Source organism: Bactrocera oleae, chromosome 3 (assembly GCF_042242935.1).
Source record: "Bactrocera oleae isolate idBacOlea1 chromosome 3, idBacOlea1, whole genome shotgun sequence".
NCBI lineage: Eukaryota > Metazoa > Arthropoda > Insecta > Diptera > Tephritidae > Bactrocera > Bactrocera oleae.
The window spans coordinates 69054451-69076488 of NC_091537.1; the positions used below are offsets into that span (position 1 = coordinate 69054451).

The 22038-nt window shown below is 33.1% G+C and overlaps 1 protein-coding gene across 2 annotated transcripts in view; it reads left to right on the forward strand.

Moving 5' to 3' along the window:
* The first annotated feature begins 19594 nt into the window (after positions 1-19594).
* LOC106616310 (uncharacterized protein DDB_G0283357) overlaps positions 19595-22038 on the forward strand; it is a 122835-nt gene continuing 120391 nt past the window's right edge. The window contains exon 1 of one of the 2 annotated variants that reach the window (XM_070106800.1): positions 19595-19802. The gene's annotated coding sequence lies outside the window, so the exon portion shown is untranslated. The remainder of the gene's footprint in view (positions 19803-22038) is intronic. The other variant, XM_070106802.1, reaches the window with a different exon arrangement.

Sequence of the window (22038 nt, forward strand, 5' to 3'; positions counted from 1 at the left end):
TCAGTTAGGTTCTTTAACCTTTATTTCTACACGATTTTTAAAATATATTCTAGCAGAGATATTTCGTATTAGGTATATTCGGGAAAATATTGTCTGGAAAACCACAGTTCCACCATAATTATGTATTATTTTTATTCACAAAGGGCTAAAACTATTTGTAACAACACATTATAAGGATAATAATTGGATACTAGCTGTTGTGAAATCTAAAGAAAGTTGTGTTCAAAAATTCACAGTTGAAGAGATTAGAAGAATTACGTTGGGCGATCTATCATTTGGGGCTATATCCATTTGTGAATTTCGATCGAGTTTTAGAGAATCGATTTTAGAGAATATACTCCAAAAATGTTGAGTTGAGCCGGCATACAGTTTTAAAGAAGTTAGCGTCTTTGTAAGAATTTTTTAACGTTTAATTGGCTCTCTCAATAAGATCTGAAGTACAAACTTTTTCACAAAAATCAAAATTTTGACTATTCTATTTCGATTGGACATAATTTTTAGCAGAAAAATCTTCTTCACTGCCAGATACCTTTGTTTGGAGGTCCGTCTGGTTATTGGCTACGGGATCAATGGTATCCGTTCCCTTTTTTAAATATTTCTTGAATAAAAAAATGTACGCATTTATTTGATTTGAAAGTGAATATAACATAAATTGAGCTTATTTAACAGCCATGACGTAATTATAGTTCAAACGTACAGCACGAATTTTTTTTATAATAATGCTATTATAGACAGGATAAAAATATAAAAAAATTTGAAGGAACTTTTGGCAAAAAAAGCTGGCTATAACAAAAATACATATCTTGTATCAGTCTCTCATGTCCTGCTTACTGATTGAAATATTATATATGATAAAGCTTTTTAGTATTGAGTAAGAGATAAAATTTAATGATACCTTCCTAAACCAGAAATCATTAGAAAAGTGAACAGCTTTACTGGTTAAGTGGTGAGCTGAGTTATAGAGGATTTACCTATTATTTTATAACAAGAACTTCATGCAAGGCACGTGAGTACTTGATAATTCCGGATTTGTCGAGTCCTCTTACCGTTTTGCTCTTCCCTTTCAGTAGTCCATATATTATATATCACAACTTTTGAATCCCAGAAAATTGTCGTCATCAGCCTTTTGGCTTATAGGGCAGTCTTAGTTTTCATCAGGGCATGGGGAAGTCTACTGCTTCGACTCATCCTTGGTGTGTACCAGTTAATCTATCTTTCGTTGAGGGCCATAAAATGACTCAGACATAGACATGAGACCATGTTCAAGCTAGTTAAAGGAATTTTTGACAGTCACCTATGAAGGATAAAAACCATTGTGTACAATACCCAAGCGAACTTTGATTTCACTGCACGTCATCTCTTCCAAAAATAAGAATCGGATCACCAACTGAAATTGCTCTTTTTTCCTTTTTAAAAGAACACGCTCTTCTGCTGAAATTATTTAAGTACAAGAATATACTACACGAATGATGGTTTCTTTGTCTCCGTGAAGCTAAGTACTTATCGTAGAAGAGTGCCTTCTTGGAGCTAGAAATTAAACCAATCAAGAAGAGATTGCTAAAAGTTCTACAACTTTACCATTTATGTCACGTTTACACTTTATATTACAAATACAAATCGTAGTATATTCTACAGTTTTCAATTCGTCCAAGAATTCTTCAGCACTTGACCTTTGAGGGTAAATTAGGTATTTCCAAAAATTGTAAATTTAATAATGACAATGATATGTCAAAGTTTGTAGTCAACTTTTGGTTGCTTACTCAATTAAATAACTTTTCCTTTCTAGTGCTGATATTCCCTTAATATATAGGCAAGTTGCAGGCGGGTAGTTTTCAATTGAGTTAAAAACTGACACCCATTTCAGCAGGTTCAAATGAGTATGTGTGCAGTGACATATTATTATGTCAAATTAATGCGCCTAGCAACTTTTCTTAAATAAAATTTTCCTGGAAACTTTAAAGTATTTCTTTTGGAAAATAAGTTTCCCTACTTTCTCCTGCCATATCCCTTTAGGACATTTCAAATATTACGCAACATTTCATTGCAAATATCTCCTCCAAAATGCTAATGTTAGCAATACTTTGCTGAGTGAAATTGTAATGCCAACTACCTGGGGACATTTTCGCACTTTTGCGTGCCGTTATGCGCCTCTAAGTGTGTGTATCCTGTGCTCTATTGTTGGATGAAAATATATAGCGATGTGAAAGTATTTTTCTAATCCCTGTAGGATAAAAACGTATTATCGTACTACTATTTTTTCTTAGGAAGACAAAAAGTGGAAACATGCTTCAAATACTCCTACGAGGGTTCCGAAGTCAATGTTTCCTATTATGGAAATTTAAGGCCTCATATATTAGGCGTAGTAAAAAGAAATCCATTACTTTTGCAGAAAATTGAATTCTTTAACTATTACTTTTCGTATCCAGCCTAATTCAAATAATCCATGGCGATTTCTATTATTTGATCGATTTATTCGATAATTGATCCTCCAGAGCGTGGTGCATCTTTGACATCGAAATTACCGGAACGGAATCGACGAAACCAATATTGCGTATGATTTGCTGTATCTAACGCCATTTAGCCGAACCCGATCGGAATTATAGCACGCGAGATACAGATAAATAACGCCATCTATTGGAAAAATAATGGATTTCTGTTTGATTACAATTTTCCAAAATTATACTGAGGATACTAGTTTTCACGTCTTCTTCTTTTAACTAAATTTCGAATAAATTGTCTGTCGCGTTATATGAAGTAATATTCAACATTTTAAAATGTCAAATCACTACCATTGCTTCAAAGTTCAATATGTTAGGGACCCATATTTAAGTTTTAAAATCTGGTTAATTTAAAACGTAGTCGTTTTCTTTATGAATAACATACCTAATTAAGTCTAGAAAGTTGGAGCTATTGGAATTCCGATCTAATTTCATATCTTCCTTGAAAGCCATTGCCTTATCCAAGGGACGTGAAAAAGGCAACGTTTTTACTTGTTTAACAGTCTCTGAGGATTATTTTTCTAGCTTTGGACTTCAACACTTGATGTCGACCAGCTTTCTAGCACCATTTAGGCTTTTCATACCTCCGGTTGTTGTGGAAAACTATCTTGTTATCTTTACCTTCTTTCACCGCTTTATTCGCATAACAAGGGACTCAAAAAAGTACTTTTATTTTTTTAATTTTGATAGATTCCAGTTTTTTGAGCTACTAATATTATAATTAACAGTTGAAATCTTCTTTATCTGATATATATTATATTACCTTTTTTCGCGAGATCTTGTGGTCTAAAGATTTTTTAAAGTAGGCATCGTCCCGCCCTCTAAATTGTTAGATGTGCGTATCTTCCAAACTACGAAAGCCAAGTTTGCTGAGAAAAAGCCTTTTTAGCATCTTTTCATACTTGTATAATGTGAAAATGGTTGAAATCAAACAATAACCACAGCCACACCCCATATAACAGGACGGCAGGAAAGAGCATTATTGGGCTGGTACTGCCCACTTTTAGGTAAAATTCTTTATCTCAATAACTTTTTACCAATCTCAACCAAATTTGTCAATTATTAGTATTGTACACTATGGAAGTGGACGAAATCGGTTAACAACCACGGCTACTTCCCATATACAAAACTTATAAATTCCTTATTATACAGTATACATATAAAACATTAATGAAGTTATTATAGTAAAACTTTGCACAAATAGTGTCCTCAAGGCATTTAATCATACGCCCAAAAACTGTCGGAATCGGACCATAACCTATCAAGCACACATACGCCATATTTGTGGACACCAGTGCATATGGCTGATTTTTTTACGAACTTAACGGCCTGTGAGTTCTAAAATTGAAATTCGGGGATAATATTTTTGTAACAACAGCATGGCCTTGTGCCAAAAATTAGTAAAATCAGGTGAATACTTTCTTTAGCGCCCATATGCCAAATATAAATATATTCGAACTTACGGTTGACTTTATATCGCATCTATAGGTCAATATGCAAAAACTCTTATAGAAATTCCGAAAGGATCTCTTTCTTATAACAGTGTAAATTCATGCATGTAAGCAATGGATGTAATACTATCTACTTTTAATAAAAAATATACGAAAATCCGTATATCAATTTACCTAGCGAGAGTATATAATGTTCGGTTACACTCAAACTTAGCCTCTCCTTACTTGTTTCTTGTTTTTTTTATCAAACCGGCTCTGATTTGATCTGATGGTACGGTTGTTAAAGGTTGTTAGTAAGTCTGTAAACTTTAGATTTAAGGTCATATTTTGGTTTTATAGCGAAACCCCAATAATAGGATTCTACACGGGTAGCTGAAACATGTGTTTTGTTTTGCCGGAAAGCGCCTAAAACTGGATATCAAGTGCTGTCAAAGTGTCGAGAACATCGTCATATCGGTATTTGTCTTGTTTACTTTAGAGATCCAAGATGCTTTAACATTAGTATTAAGATGGTTTACCTTGTCAACTTCGACAAATGGCCAGTTGGATTAATGGTCGGACTTCAAGACACTATTAATCACTATCAAATAAGGAAACGTTTACAACTAGTGAAAAGAGAAATTCGCTCTTGTTATTTACCTCTTACCAGAACTGGCTATTGCGCAAGTGTTGGTGAGTACACAGAGAGCTTTCCTTAAAAAACAGCTATCAATTAAAAGATTTTTTTGCGAATTTCTGAAGTTATTGAACCCTTTTTTCCAAAGCTTAGTTTCCCTGCAGGGTCACTTAGTTACACTCATACAATGCCGGCGTGAATATTGCCAACAAAACAAGAAACTTTTCACATCGAGGATACAATTTGTGCCAAAGGGAATTAGGCATTTTCAGTGTCTACCACACATTCATACACAAGCTTCGCATTTCAAAAAACTGACGCACTCAACCAGCTGCCAATAGAATTTTTTAGTTAAAAGATTTCAAAGTAAAACAAAATTTCGCAATAGAAACGTACGGTTTTTTTTCACAACAATACAAAACTGAACGGCTCAAGTTCAGTGCAAAGAGTCTACACTCATTACATCAAGCCAGTTGGCAGCGCTTTCCAACTACTTTTCACCAATTGCCACTTCAGCGTGTGTCTTAACTGTTAACACTCAACTCGACCCGTTGCTCCCACGGCAAATCCCAGTTGTTCATTTTCACTTCACTCAACAACGGCATTTCTTATTTTTATTTTATTGTTACTTTGCTGCTGTTGTTTTTGTATTCTATTATTGTAAAGGTTTCTTTAAATTCAAATGAGTTGTAAATTATTTGCCTGCCAACAATAGAGTTCCTTACTTACTACTCTCTGGTGCTTTACTCGTTGACTCCTTTTGTGCAACTATTGTCTGCTAGTTGTTGTTGTTGCGTGGCGTGTATTTGTTAGTTTGTGGTCCTCAGTATGGTAATTATTGTTGCTGACTTGTTGGTGATTTGTTTTGTTATTACTATTTGTGTTGCTGTCTGGAGATGTATTGTGTTGTCAACAACAAATTGGTATTTTGTTGTGGTGTAAGTGGCATTTGTTGAAGTAACTTCAGTTAGTGTGCGAAGGATAATACGAAGAGATGGTTTTAGTTTCTTCGTTAGTAAGTGAATTGTCATCAGCAGTTGGATTTTTACTTAGTTTTTGGATTAAATAAAACCAATATCGAGCACATAATACACATACAGAATTTTAGTGTAAAAAACAATTTTCGAAACCCAATCCTGTTTAAAAAAATTCCATTATATTCCTTGGCTTTAAAAACAGTTTTTGAGTTGCATGCTTCTAAAGTGTATCTGCTCAGTTCAAGCAGCTCATTTAATTTTATGGATTTTGTAAGCACGCAAAAATGTAACCAAAATCTTCCATAAGAGTATGGGCACAATTCCAATTGTTGCGCGATGGCGGATCTCGGGTTCATTCGGATTTTTTTATACGCTACTACTACATCAACAATAACGTCTTCGGTGCGCACTGTACGGCGTCTCTGATGATGCGCATTATCCACTAGAGTAAACTTGGTGCGAAACCGACTCGAAGAACCGGATGCTGGGCGGTTATGTGGACCGAATAATGGACGCAGCGCGTGACGCGTCGTTGGAAGCGAACCATTATTTTGATAATAAATTTACACAATTTGCAAAAGTTGTTCCGGAATTAGTCTGTTTATTATAAAATGGCGAACTAAACTGAGTATAAATTTGGTAATAGTATAACAAAAACAACCAAGTCCGTTACTTTAAAGTGTCTCAGACGTTTCCTTCTGGTTTAAATATGGTGGCCAACTTAGGGTATAATGAGGCGAGACGCTCCATAGCAAAATGTTTACAAAATATGTATGATCTTTTTGGGAAACATCCCCAATCTGTTCACAGAGTTAAATTTGAGGTGAGAAAAACAACAGTTTTTGAAACCCAATGGTAATGGTGTAAAAAGTCTCAGCATATTCTTTGACTTTATTGCAGAGTTTTCTACCAAAAGTCTATGCTCAGACCATTCTCATACCTGATCTACATTGAAGAAAATCAATGTTGTGCTGTTGAAGCGCCAGAATTCTGCCGAGTTGACAGTCCTTGGCCGGAAAAAATCCGGGTCTGTTCCGGTTACGTAGGCCCGACTGTTATAGGAACAGATCGGAGAAAATCAATCTCAAAGTATGCTTTAAATTAATAATAATTCACACTAAACCTCTAGATCGGTTGAATTAACTCAAAACGTTAAGTAATCGGAAGAATTACTGTTTATTATTAAATTAAATTAGTAACTGATATCATAGAGTAATTCATAACACATCAAGTAATGAACTTGTAAACCATTTTATATTAAATTAGTATGTTCTAGTTTTGTAGAATACCATTTAGCCGGATTGTGACTGATTGTTGAGTCCAACACTAAGCAAAAACAAGAAAAAACTTTAACTACGGTTGCACCGAAGCTATAATACCCTTCACAAATACAAAGGTTCCATACAAGAACTTGATTCAGATCGTTCAATTTGTATGGTAGCTATATGATATAGTGATCTGATCTGAACAGTTTCATCGAAGAATACATTGTCGCGTTAGGAAATTTCTCTTGCCAAATTTCGTGAAGATATTACGTCAAATAAAAATTTCCCATACAGGCACTTGATTCCGATTGTTCAGTTTGTATGGCAGCTATAGCTAATATAGCATGGTCTGATATCGGCCGTTTCAACAAATGAGCAGCTTCGTCGTGAGGAAAGGACAGGTGTAAAATTTCAGATCGATAGCTTAAAAACTGAGGGACTAGTTTGGATATATACAGACAGACGACCAGAATTTTATAGGATCTCCGACGTTTCCTTCAGGTTGTTACAAACTACGTGGCAATCTTAACACACCCTGTTAAGGGTATAACTATTGTTCAGACTTCTTGAAATCAAGGATTCACATTTATATTATCTGTTATCTGATTGTGTAAACTCACCTTTCAAGTTAGTAGAGATTATACTACTTACTCCGGAAAAAATCACCACTCATATGTGCACATTAGATTAAGTCAGTTGATGATGGTACATACTCTTTACGACACTGTTTGGCTTTGTCTGCTTCGAAATGGATTACTAATATCACTTAATTATGACGGCATAAAATAATAATTATTTTCGTTGAATACGTAGGGCAGAGATTTTTTCCAGGCGAGTAGTGCTTGACTATTCAGGTTATATTATAAGATTTAATAAAAGCAACAACATTATTTATCCAGTAGATGGTTTTAGTATTCTGTATCTCGAATTGTACAAGTGCGAACGGGTTACTCTATAGAACGTTAGAAAAAAAAAGAAAACAAATTTTCAGTTCTAGATGGTCACCAGCGATGAAAAAATATGCAATCTTTTTCAGCCAAGCGGCCTGATGCGCAATTTCGGTTTTGTCTATTTCGGTATTTTTGATGCCAAAGATGCATCACGCTCTAGAAGGCCAATTGTGGAAAATAACGATAAAATAATTAAAATCGGACTGGACGACCGTCACGTAACCACTATTTCGATTGACGCTAAGTTGTGGGTTTCTTCTTACAAGACCTAATATATCAGGTTACATGAAGTTAGTTGATAACGGTACGTACTCTTTACGACCTAAACTATAATCGATAGGGGTTTGTTTGCAGAACTTTTTTGAAATGTATTGCTAGTATCGCGTTTCTTTTAAATGACACAATAATTATTTTCGTTGAATAAAGTTTCTCTATAAAAATCTAATACTGAGTGTGTCAATTGAGAACACTACTACAATTCGAAATATTCATTCAAGACCAGAAAAGAAGGTAGTTTTTACCAAACGAAGAATAGTTAACAATTCAAGGCGCTGCAATCGGCAATATTGACTGTCAGTGATATCTCATGAAGTTTAAAGAGATACACTTTACGCTTAAAGTAAAGAGTATTTTTTAAATTCTAAATTTTTTAAAGAAGTACATTTCACGTTAAAAATTCCTTATACGATTTTCGTACCTTTTTTCTCTTTCTAAATCAACTGAAAAAACAAACCTTTCCAACGATTCGAGGGAGTCAGAGATATGAATTATCTTACGTAACAGTAAATGTGACTTAGTAAACATGTGTACACACACACGTATACATACATATGTGTGAGTACGTGTCATGCTTGCCTTGGGGGCATTGCAAAAGTGTCAGTGGCGTACATGCAACCAAAGGCCTTTGTTGACACATTTCCGCTGCCACAAACACATGCATTCGCACGCCTACATACAAACATATACGAGGTATGTTCTAAAGAAAAGGTGAATTTGAATTTTTTTGAGAAGTACTTATTTATTCATCAATATCTATTTTGTCTCCTTCAAAGTAAACCCTCTCGAATACAATACACTTATGCCAACGATTTTCCAATACTCGAAGCACTTTTGAAATGCGATTTTCGGTATGACCTTTACCTCTTTCTTCGATTATGACGTGATTTCATCAATTGTGTCAAAACGGTTTCCATTTTTGGGAATAAGAAAAAGTCGCAGGGACCAGTTGTGACCCGTTCATTCAACAACTCCTGAGCGATACTTATGTGTCATTGCTTTTCCTCAACATTTAGCAATTGCGGAACAAACTTGGCTGCCCACGTTTCATGCCTAAAACATTCAAAAATAAATTTTTTCACTGTTTTGATGGTTTCTTCGCTTGCTGACGTTGTCGCACCTCCATGTTCATCGACACCAACATCATCTCGGCCTTCTGTAAAGCGCTTGTAAAATTTATAAGCACTTTTTTGAGACAAAGTTGAACACACCTCGTACACATATATATTTTTTCACATTTACAGGCGGCGAATAAAAATATGCGCAGAGGCAAAAGGCAAACAGTTAGGCATATAGATATCAATAAGTCAGTTACATGTGAGGAAGAGAGAGCGTGTATTGTACTTTTTGAAATGTTTGAACGGATATAGAAAAGCCATTTTTCTTCATTTTATTTGCGAAGCGTGATTTTGTGTTATTGTTCTTTCTCCATTTTCTTTTTTTTAGCTTGGGTTCCCTTTCCCAACTCATTGAGGGAGCATAAATTATTGGAAACAGCCTGAAGGTGGGTTCTTTGACACAGTTTTCGGTTGCCAGTACAAATGAGTATGGTTTTGGGAGGGAGTATTTGTTTTTTTTAAAAGCTACTTAGTAGAAAGTAGACCAATATTTGCAAGAAAGTTAAAAATAAATTTGGAGATTTTATTGATTATGATAAATACTCCCTTTTTTAAGTTTATTGAATACTTTAGAATTTAAGCAAGTTTCAAGTACTTTACAATAATATTCATACCTACGTATATTCGACGTAAAAAACAATAATTTTCCATCAGAGCAAAGCTCTCATCTCATCTTGAAAGACCAGTTAAAAACTATTTGGAAAACAGCGGCTGGGTAGTTTTATCTCACCCGCCTTATAGCCTAGACCTTGCTCTATCTGACTATCGTTTTTTTCCGCCCGATGCAGAACGCCCACACTGGAATACAGTTCAGGGTATTTAAAGTAATGTAATTTAATATAAAAACATATAATACAACTTAATTTAATATATAAATATTTAATTTCAGAAAAATCTGTTCAAATATATACAGAATTTTTAAAACTTTAGAAAAAATTTAATTCTACACTTCTAGCAAACTACATTACTTTGCTTATAGCCAGCTACTTCTTAGTTAAAACAATTTCTTCACTCGACGTTGAATATGCATATTAATCGAATTAACTTACAAATATATATGCGCATTCACGCTCCTCAGCTTGGTGAGCACAACAATATATGCTTACTTAATATATTGGTGGGTATACATGAGACAAGGAAGATGTATGCATTGCGCACATTGCACCATCAAAATCACTTAGAATTGCAAATTCATCATTTTGTTGCGAGTGTGGCTACCGAAGTACGGCGCCATCCGATATACTAGAGTTTTGTTGCATATTAAACTAACGTTTATTGTCACTTTTGTTTGTGGCTGCATGCAAATATTGTCGCAGCTAATCAGAAAACAAAATGGAATTGTGCAACTTGCTGTCAAAATGTCCTGTTATATGGCGAAGTGTGCAACTATGACACTTTGCACTGGACTTTTGACATTTGCCAGCACTGACACGACTCGACGACAATGAGCAGACGGCGAGCAGTGCAGGCTACGAACAGGGCAGACATTGGTTGACTCTGCTGAAGATTACAAGCATACTCAAATAAGTTAGTTGGTGGAAAGTTGTGGTTGAGTTGAATGAGGATAAGAATTTAATTCCTTTATGGCTGCCACAAATTTGCATTCGTTTTTGTTGTATGCAAAATTTGAAATGACATTAAAGCTTATACTTGCAAGCTTTAAAAGCTTTATTTTTTTTTTGCCATCAATTGAGTTAATATTTTCCGGTAGCTTGATAAAACCAGCTACGGCCACACTAAAAGTTATTTTGCGCACGCATGCATGAAATTCTACGCAGCTGCTGTCATAACTTGCCCTCTAATTAACTGTTAATCCAACATTATTAGCGTATTTTTAAATTAATTTAATTAGCACAGTGAAAAACTCCACCCGCACACCACTCTCTTCAGCTACCTAAACCAAGGCGCAATCGTATAATCCCGCAATTCGCTTTAACACACCCTTTGCCCACATTCCTGTAATTAATTTAGTGTTTGTCGAGCCATCACGTCATTGCGGCAACTCCATGTTACGTATACGCCAGCGTGCATGAAAAATTTCTATTTTCGTTTTTTGATTGTTTAAGAGAAACTGTGTATGCATGACTTTGCAGATAATTTTTTTTATTATTTTTTATTGGTTTAATGTTTGCGTGCCATTTATATTGTAATAAATGCCTTTTGCTGTGCTACATATGTTTACGTGTTTTGTTTGGAGTAGCAGATAAACACTTTTATTCGTGGTACAATTCTAGTTAATTAATTGTGAATAGGTGTTTATTTACAATTTTTATTAAATTTTTATTTAAATTTTTAAAATTTAAATTACAATTCCGTATGAAAAATATTATTGCTGATTAAATATTTCAACATTTTAAATTTTCATATTGAAATTCATGAACTTGGTGATCATAAATTTTTGAAAATTTTCAAATAATTATACATGTTTACATTTTTCAAATGGGTTACAACTTCATAAATTAAAAATTTTGTAATAATAATTTCTTTTGTATCCATATTATGCTGTTTTTAGGCTTCAGAATAGATCATTTACCGAATATAAATATATAAGGTCTAGTAAAAAGAAATCAATTGAAGAAATTTTACCAATAGAGGGCTTTAGTAATTTGTATCTCTCATTATATAAATGATAGCTTTATGGTATTGAAAAGATAAAATCACGCACTAAAAAGCTTCTCAGATAGTTTAGCGATTGCCTGACTCAATATTGTTTCAGCTCGCGTCAAATATGGATACCAGTAAAGAGAGAACACGATACAATTTACACTTTGCTTCGTTAAAGGCGAAAATGAAAGCCGACGGGGCTGATACTGTAATAGTCAATCACCCAATTTTGGCTACGTTGATTCCGTTTCGGTAATTTTTTCGTCAAAGCTACGCTCTGGAAGGCCAATATCGTCAGAAACCGTTTGAAATATTTTATATAAAGCTGTATGGATGCCACACGAGTTTACGCAAGAAAACCTCATAGACCCAATTTCCATCTGCTAGTCGCTGCTGAATCGCAACAAAATCGATTCTTTTCTGAAACGGATGGTTAGTTCTGATGAAAAGTAACTCACTTACGGCAACGCCAAGTGGTCGAATTACGGTGAGCCAGCGCAAACGATGATCAAGCCTAGATTGATGGAAAGGAAAGTTATGCCATGTGTTTAAAGGGATTAGCAGGAAATCATTTACAATGAGCTGTGGAATTGTGTTCCATCAGGACAGCGCCAGACCACACATATCGATAGTGACTCGCTAGAAGCTCCCGGAATTGGTTTGCGACGTTCTTATGCCTCCACCTTAAAGTCCGAACATGGCACCAGATGATTATTATCTGTTTTTGTCTATGGTGAATGATTTCCTGGTGAAAAATTCGCCTCAAAAAAGGTTGTGAAACTGGATTATCTCAGTTTTTTGCCAATGGATTTATTTTTACTGAACCAAAAATTATTCGAAAAGAGGGAACTAAAACCATAAATATATTATTTTAAAGTTCCAGTACTTAATCATTAAAAACTTTGCGTATACAAGTTCCTATACGTGTTTTTGTAAGACAAAACATCACTGCACCCTTTGCTGAATTGTTTTAGCCTTAGAAAAGAACACATGGACACGTTTATCGTTTCAGTAAAAAGTTATTTTGGTTTGCAACACAAAATGAACAGCTGTGGCTTTGTTAAGACTTCCTAGAAGATATCCCTTAGACACCGAGACTTCAGTTTTACGAAAAATTAGAGGTTAGCCGCTGAACTTCGCTACGCAAAACAAAATATTCACTAAAGCAAATCACTAAAAATAAAGAGGTTCATTTTACTTATTGTTCTCCTGGGCGTACGAATTCGAAGTTTTCTACGGAACAACCGAAAAATATATTACCGCTGAGTAAAATACTGTACGCTTTATAAAGAATAAAACTATTTAGCTATTTGTAACAGTCTGGTAATTTTTTTGTCATTATTGCAGTCAAATTTTACAAAATTTAAAAAACCCATATATTAATATAATTTTTCTGAATATGAAATATTTTATTCTATTTAGCTTGGTGTTGAATACAGTCCTATTTACACACCATTATTTTGTAAAGATTTTTTTACCCTTTGACGCAGTTTTTTTATACTTTAATTTTTTAACGAAGTTAAAATTAATGTCCATCGCAATCAAAGCAATGTAGGCAAAGATCATTTCAGTTTTCAAGAATTATATACTAGAACTTTTGAGCCAAATTGGTTGGTATGGAATTTCACCACAATTAAAATCAACATTTAGTTGTCATTTGAACATTATCTGTATAATGAAACCCATGCCATCGAAAGGACAATTTAGTGTCATTGAATTTGATAGTCTACTACCCTAATGCTATAACTAATAACGATATATAGAAACTATAAAAGCCTATTAGGATTTGTAAGATATTTCTACTTTAGTGCCATCTATCGTACATATTTGTGATTTTTGTTTTATGTGATAAATAAATATCGTTCCGGTTATGTAGACCCGACTGTCGTGTCATACTGCTGTTATTTGAAGATAGCTGAAATTATTTGACACCTTTCTTTGATTCACTAAATTTTGGAGAGAGGAGAATCGATTAAAGAACCGATATGCATACAATTGAACGTCATAGTTATTCAGTGATACAGTAGTACAAAGTTGTACTGTATTTTTTTTCTGGATCTTTTTGTTGCTTTCTAATGAAAATTTTATGTCATGATAGAATAACTAAACTATATAAGAAGTCAGTAGATAAATGTCAAAAGCAAGATAGATTATATACTTGTAATATAGTATAGTAAAAAATATTAAATAAGTGTGGTAACCATACTCCAGCATATAGGTACATATGGTATTTGTAAGCTCAAGCCATGGAATACATATTTGTATAAGGTTTTGAACTCAAATTGATTGTATCTTAAATTTTTTAAACAGGTGGTAACTCTTTAAATAAAAGTTTTTTTTTAATTTGTATACTATTCTTACGATATACCTCCTTCTGCCTGGCTAATATGAGTATGTATTCATCGCCTAATTTTCCAACCATATTCTTCCCCTAATGCGTTCTTGTATCACTTAAGAATATCCTTTTTATTATGTACTTATCATAATAATTTCTCCGTTTTATGCTGAAAGCAAATTCACTTAATCGTACCTTAAGTGAAAATCATTATAAATATCTGTGGTTAAAGAAATGTTACTGAAGCTACTCGTCGCAGGATGAAACTGAAAACTGGCTGCAGCTGTGTGTGAGCGTGAGCAAGAAAATAATTGAAAATCAAATTAAATTTTATATTGTTCAGTTATTCTTTTGTAAGTGTGTTTAGGTGTACATATTGCGTTGGTGTTATAATTTTGTTTTGAAGCAGTCTCCAAATATGGTGAGTAAAAGCGAAAGAGAAGTTACGTGAGTATCAGGAGTAATTATGAGATTAATATAGGCATGAGCAGCTAAGATAAAATTATAATTGTAATGACAAGAAAGGTAGTAATACAATTTTTTTTACGTTAAATATTGGTTTATATCTTTTTGTTATTAAAAATAGTTGAATATAGATAAATGTTGGAAAAATCATTTGATGTATTATATGTATAGTATAATCTCGGGGGTAAACCTTTTCTTTGATTTCTTACTAGCCGTCTTAAGTATTTTGATATTTTAGTCCACTTAGAATTTCAGCAGAATCCTTCCAGAATTCTTACATATGAGTGTAACGGTAGTTTAAAATTAAAAATTTCCCGGGTTCAGAGAGTCTGGCAAACGTTGGTCAGCAATGAGCACATGTGCGGTAGGGAAATGTTTCTAGCCCACGAGTGGAGCTTAGGAGATTTATTTAGTTATTCAATACATGATTTTAGCAAGATAATGCAGTGAGGCTAAAGACTTTAGAAGTAGTATGTATCGGCCTACTATAGCTTATTGCTGAGGTACAAGCTTAATGAAGTACTTGTATGGAAAGCTTTTCATTTGTGCTTCTGTGCAACCGAAGTTAACGATTTTTTTTGCTTTTGGAATAAAGGGTTCAGTTGTTAGCATTTCAGTGAAGAAACCGTAAATAATCTAAGACACTACTTTAGGTATATAGATTTAAAACTCCATAACTCTATACGAAATCGATTACAACATTGGTCTACAGTTGTTTTGGTGCCCTAGATACGAGTATAAGATCGATTTTGGATATTTATGTGCCCACATTTCATGAAACTATCAATAGTTTTGTAAGATTTTTTCTCGTTTATATTTTTATCTTTATTTCCATTTTACACTACAAAAATCAGAAAACATGAAACCAAATAACATATACATTTATTATATCAGTTTTATTAAAAAAAAAAATAAGGATACATTTCAGTAAACAGAGAGAACTGCACCGATATATGGTGTTCATTGTTTCTGAGTAGTCTATGCGAATTACTTTTGAAACGAAAGCGAAATTGTCATTGAGTAAAACAGCACAATTTGTATACTGTAATTCTTAATATCTCCACGTTTGATTAATAATTTCATGATCTCAAGAATCTCAATCTAAGAATTTGGTATTAGTTGTTTAGAGCATGAAAGCTCGTTCAACTCGTCTCTTCATCCTGATCATTTATATATATATAACCCTATATCTAACTCGATTAGTTTTAGGTGATACAAACAACCGTTAGGTGAACAAAACTATTATACTCTGTAGCAACAGGTTGCGAGAGTATAAAAATACCAGATATACAATGAATACAATTCCTTAAAAGAATTCCGAATGGGTCTAAGTTTGGGTGTAATCCTCACTCATTATAGTAATACGAAAATAAAGAGTTTTATATACGTATAGAAAAACCGCGGTGGGACCAAATCGATTCTGTTATCTTCTCTTTTATTGTAAAGTATATTATAAAACGCATTTATGAGAGTGGCTATAAGTTCAGTACATACTTAGAGGTGTTAATTATATATAGGTAGAATCGAACCAACAATTAGCATAAGTAATTAAACTAGAGACAGAATAATCTACACAACTTTAATTAGAGCTTCACATAACTTTTTCTATTAAAGTTAAAAATGTTATAGTTTTCCAGAGTAAATCAATTAAGCAATTAAACTTTTTATCATTATTCGTCTTAATATCATACATAATCATACTGTAGACACTTTGTGCAAGTTGACTCAGCTACCAGTGAGATAACTTTTTCATATACTGAGAATTTAAATCAAAAGAATTCGCTATCGATAATTTTCATATAAAATTTGCTTGAAAATGCAATATAATAGAGATTACTATTAATTCCATAAGGAGTAGTCAGCTTCAGATAATTTTTGATAAGGTAATATATATAGAGCTTATTCTAAACACTAAACTTTCGCGAAACCTATTAAGTAGTTGAGAATTTTCTTACGGATGTTGTGAAGCTTTAATAGTTGGTTGTTTTGGAAGTGGGTCATTCCTTGTCAAATAGTTGGACGCGATCCGCACCGAATAAATTTTGGTGGAAAGTTTTGTCTTATCATAAAACAAAGTTCTGCCAAAGGAAAAAATGTTAAAAAATTTTTCCTAAGAGCCATGCAAAATTGAAAATTTGACGGTTTTTTCGATTTTATGAGTTTATTAATTTAATTTCAGAAACTACTGTATATTAAATAAAGAACACTGGTACGTTTTCAGAGGACACATAGAAGTATGGAGAAAAAATTGTTTTGAACAAAAATTTTAAAAACTACCAAACTACCTTAAAAAATTTTGAATTTTTTCAAAATCGTAAAAAGTAACCATAACATTCAAAGAAATTTTTTCGTTTCAAAGACATGAATTTCGAAATTTCGCACAAATGGTGCCCTTAAGGTATTAAATTTCACGCACAAAAATTGTCGAAGTCGGACTTTAACTTTTTAAGGGGACAGACATCTTTAACATCGAAATTATCGGAACGGAATCGATATTCAATATTGCGCATAATTGGCTGTTACAGTAACAGAACCATAAACCCCATTCACATTTTCAGCCGATTATCGAAGATAAACTGTAAAATATATCTATTTTCTCTTTGCTACTTTGACGCGCGCTCAAACAAAACTGAATAAACCAATAACAAAATTGTCAGAAAAAATTTTTTAGTACAAAATACCATCTATCTAGTCATCTAGTCGGACCCTATCGGACTTATACAACGCGAGATACAGATAAATAACGCCATCTATTGGAAAAATAATGAAATAGGAACTCCCGGTTGACCTTATGCCGCCTCTATCGGTCAATATGTAAAAAATCTTAATGAAATAAAGAAATAATCTGTTTCTAATAAAAGTGTACCCTTTTGCCTAAAATGGCTAATATAAGGGATTAGACCCTAGTCCCTAGTCTTCATATACCGAATATACAGATTTTCAAACATCGGTTTGACCTTATACCTTATATAATATTTATATTGGATAATATGTGAGGTATCTTAATGAAGTTCAGTGAGCCTATATTTCTGGTAATGATATGTTGTAATACAGTAACTGCTTCCGTAGCCTCCATATTCCTAATATAAGAAAATCGATAAGCCTTATATACGTATTTCAAATTTCCGGTTGACTTTATACCGTATATATCGCACAATTTATCTTACATATCTTAGCAAAATTAAGTGAAAGTGGATATGTTATAGTTAATGCCAAAAATGTGCGATATCGATCCTTGAATTGCCCCAGCTACCATTATACTTGTATATAATATTACTTGTATAATAAATTTCATTAGACGATAATGAAAGTGAGATTTCCCACTCGATTATGAATTAAGTTAGATGGATCTTACCACGCTTTAATCTCTTAAGGGCTTTAAAAACAACAACAAATGACTCCGAGAACTATATGTAAGTATATTTTACAAGCGTTGTGGAGATACCACTTTAAAGTAGTGAAGAAAGCACAATGACTAAATCGGCTAAATCTGATCCGAAAATCAGTTTGCTAGTAAAATAACGGTATTTATATGTATTTGTGCGTATGTGTTACATCGTATATTAATTATCTTCTGCCTACGCTAACATTTGTTGCTGTCCTTCGTTTTTATACCTTTACGGGGTTATATCCACTTGTGATTTTCAAAAAATCCACTTTTTTTGCATATTTATCAAAAGTACTTAGTATATTTGAGAATACTATCCGAAAATTGAAGTCGATTCAATAAATAGTTTGGAAGCGTTTTTCTTGAAACGTTGCTTTCAGAGTCGTTGAGGAAAATTTCTCCAAAACCAATCGACTTGAAATTTTCACACGACCTTTTTTGATATATTTAACAGGTAATGATCTAAGAAACTAAATGTTTAATAATAATTCCGAATTTTTCAGGTCAATTTACAATATAAATGTAATAATATAAAACGACGTTTTTGGGATACTGTCAATAATTTAAATTTTGACTAGTCCTTTGATTATAATCTGTATTCATCTATAATGATAATATAATTTTTTAATTTTAATTGTTAATTAATTTTAAGAAGAAAAATTTTTCTCACCGCCAGACACCTTTTTTTCGAAGGTTCTCCAAGAGATCAGCTACGTGAACTTAAGTGTGCAAAATTTTTCTGTAAAAGTTCCCTTTATTTATTTATTTCTTAAATAACATGTCGATTCAAAAAAAAATAAACAACAAAAATCACTAAAAAGGTGTTTTTTGTATGTATGTATATATATAATTTGCTTCCATATTAGGAAATGGTTAAAAAACCAGAAGATGATTTATGTATAGGAATGTGACTTTATTATATATTAGTATGAAACCAGCATTCAAATGATTTTGAATAAAAAAGAAGTGGGTGTACAAATTGAGAGTGATTTCGATTGCCGCATATGTATGTATGTATTATAGATAACTATGCACACATACATATTTATGTCTGCATTTCCATAGCAACTCTTACATAAGAGCAGCTCTGCAACTAGTCATGCTGCTTATGCTGCTCAGCTTAGCTTTGCACTGTTATTTCCAATGCCGCCTTGAAATTCGAGAATAAAAGTTAAATAACCTGATTTCAAACAAGGTTTGCCAAGCGCGCAAGAAGGAATACCAAAACAAATGAAATGAAAAGCAACAATAAAAAATGTGAATTTTGAGACAAGCATATTTAAACGGGTGTGTTTGTGTGTCGGTTGCCGGTTAGCATGCATTGGCGTATGACCTCAGCGCACTAATAAATACCGGCAAATACTGGGAAATATTTAATGGCAACCGAACATGTTGTGCAAACACGTGTTAATACAAGTTCGCTGCTCGACACCAACATGTTCGTGGACTTATGTGCGTAGATTTGTAGAAATTCCGATGCAATCGCCAAAATACTGGCTTAAGTATCTCGTAGATAGTATTTTGTGGCTATGGAGTATATACACACACACCCATACATATCGACAAACAAACTCCGGTTGTGCGTTGTGTTGCGACTCATGGATCACTCGCTAGCCTGTCTGGCGGTCTGCTTCGCATGTAGGAGCTTCAGCGCTACTAAAGTTAGTCAACAACGAACAGCACTCGTGGATAGTTGTTTGCTTGCGGTATTTTTATAATTTTTTATTCGAAAGTTGCTCGGCGCAAACTAACTGAGAATTTTGGTTTGGATTTGTTTATGAATACGGTTAGGAAAAACGACAATAACGCGAGTGCGAAACGGCAAAAGTGAAACGTGATTTTGTTATTTTATTTAAATGGTAATTGAAAAATTAGAATTAAACAGAAAAAAATTTACTAAATAACGGTACAACTTACCTATTTAAGTAATTACTGCTCTCTTTGGCCTGCTAGCGTTATACATACATATATGTGTGTTTGAATGTGTGCCTATTTGTTAATGGGAACGATTTGATTAAAAAGTTGATGGAAGTGATTGAATATTTGTGTGGCACAGTGTTGATTGCAATGTAAATTCACTTGCAAACGCAATGCATATGAACAAGCGCGAGTTGCAAGTGGTGCGTGAATGCAGAGTTGGATTTGTAATTCAGTGCTTGCTGAAATAATTAAGCAATAATCAAGCGCTTAGTGGAAGAACAAGAAATTATTTGTGAAATATTTTAAATGAAAGATATTACATTATTAACATTTATATCCATATATTGTACACTACATTAATTAATTTAAAAATTATATCTTCATAAAATATGAACGAATAAAAACAAGAGTTCAAATTTATTAATCTAACTTACAAAAGAGAAGAAAAAAGTATTTGTTAATTAAACAGAAAAAAAAACGTTTACTTCGGCTGCATCGAATCTATAATAAATACTCTTAACAGGTGCTATTTTTTAGCATAAAAAGGTGTAAAAAGATCTTTATCTTGATTATGCTCGATCAGTTTGTGTTGCAACCATTTGCTATAGTGGTCCGATCTGAAAAATTTGTACAGACATGAGGGTATTGCTTGGGATAATAAGCCGTACCAACTTTCCTGAAAATATCTTGTCAAATAAAAAAATTTTTCATGCAAGAACTTTATTTGGATCGGTCAGTTTGTATGGCAACTATATGCCGTAGTGGTCCGATCTAAATAATTTGTTCGGTGATTGTAGCGTCGCATTGAGCAATAATCCTTGCCGAATTTCGTGAAGATATCTCGTCAGAAAAGAAAGTTTTACATACAAGGATTTGATTTTGATCAGTCAGTTTGTGTGGCACCTACATGTTAAAGTAATTCGATCTTTACATTTGCTTCAGAGACTATGACCTTGCTTCGATCGTTCAGTCTTAGGCAGCTAAATGTTATAGTAGTTGGATCTGAATAATTGGTTCGGAAATTATACCGTTGTATTAGACTTGGTATCTTCTTAAATAAAATAACATTTCTTATAGGAACTTGATTCTTATCGTTCATTTTGTATTATAGCCATATGCTTTAGTGGGTTGATCTGAACAATTTGTTCGTATATTGTAGCGTAGCCTTGGACAATATTTATGCTAAATTCTGTGAAGAGATTTTGTCAAATAAAAAAGTTTTCTATAACAATACGACAACATTATTTTCACCGTTCAGTTTGTATGGCAGCTATATGCCATAGTGGATCGATACCGGCGTGTGCAAAATTTCAGGTTTACATACAAGTATATATGTCTATTGCAGTTAGAGCGTCTAATTGGATTTTATAAATTTTGGAATATTGTTCAAAAGGTATAGTAAAGTAAAAAAGGGATTTATAAGAAGATAATTTTTAGTAGACTTTATAATACTTCATATTTTTTGTATAAGCATTATATGGGAGATAGACTTACAAATATATATATATTTATATTTATAATTCCTGAGTTCATATGCTCCACATTATTTCTTAACATTGATTTCAATATTTTTCAGTTGAAATCTAAAGCTTTCGCACTTTCTGAAACTGAATGCTATGACTCTCCAGTTGACACTCTGTTGGAATATTTTGAAGTACCTTGGCTTTAAATAAAAACTCTGAAATGTCTAAATCCGAAATATTTAGTAAGATCAATCTTCGATAATACTAGATCATTACCAAAATGAATAATATCTTCTTAAAACTGACATTGTTTTCAAAACCGATTTCTGTTAACACTGTGCAACAGCTAAGGTCAATTAAACCAAGTTTTTTGTGCAGAACAATGAAATGTTTCCTCTTGTGGGAAAACGTCAGTCTTTTTTGGTTTAAAGGTATTGGACACAGAAAATTTAAAATATTTTAAATGATCATGATGAAATGTTTTATTACCATTAATAGAGTTTTTTGAGATTTTTGCATACGAGGAATCTGAATCTGCAATGAAAATCAACGTTAGGGTGCATTCAAGGGTAAAAACAAAAACATTTTTTCATAATAATACAAAAACTTGATTAAAGGTCGCATGAGATCGTTCCATTGAAAATTTTTGGAAAAAAGTTATAATCTAAACTTTATATTTTTGACAATACATACATATATTTGCTATTATATA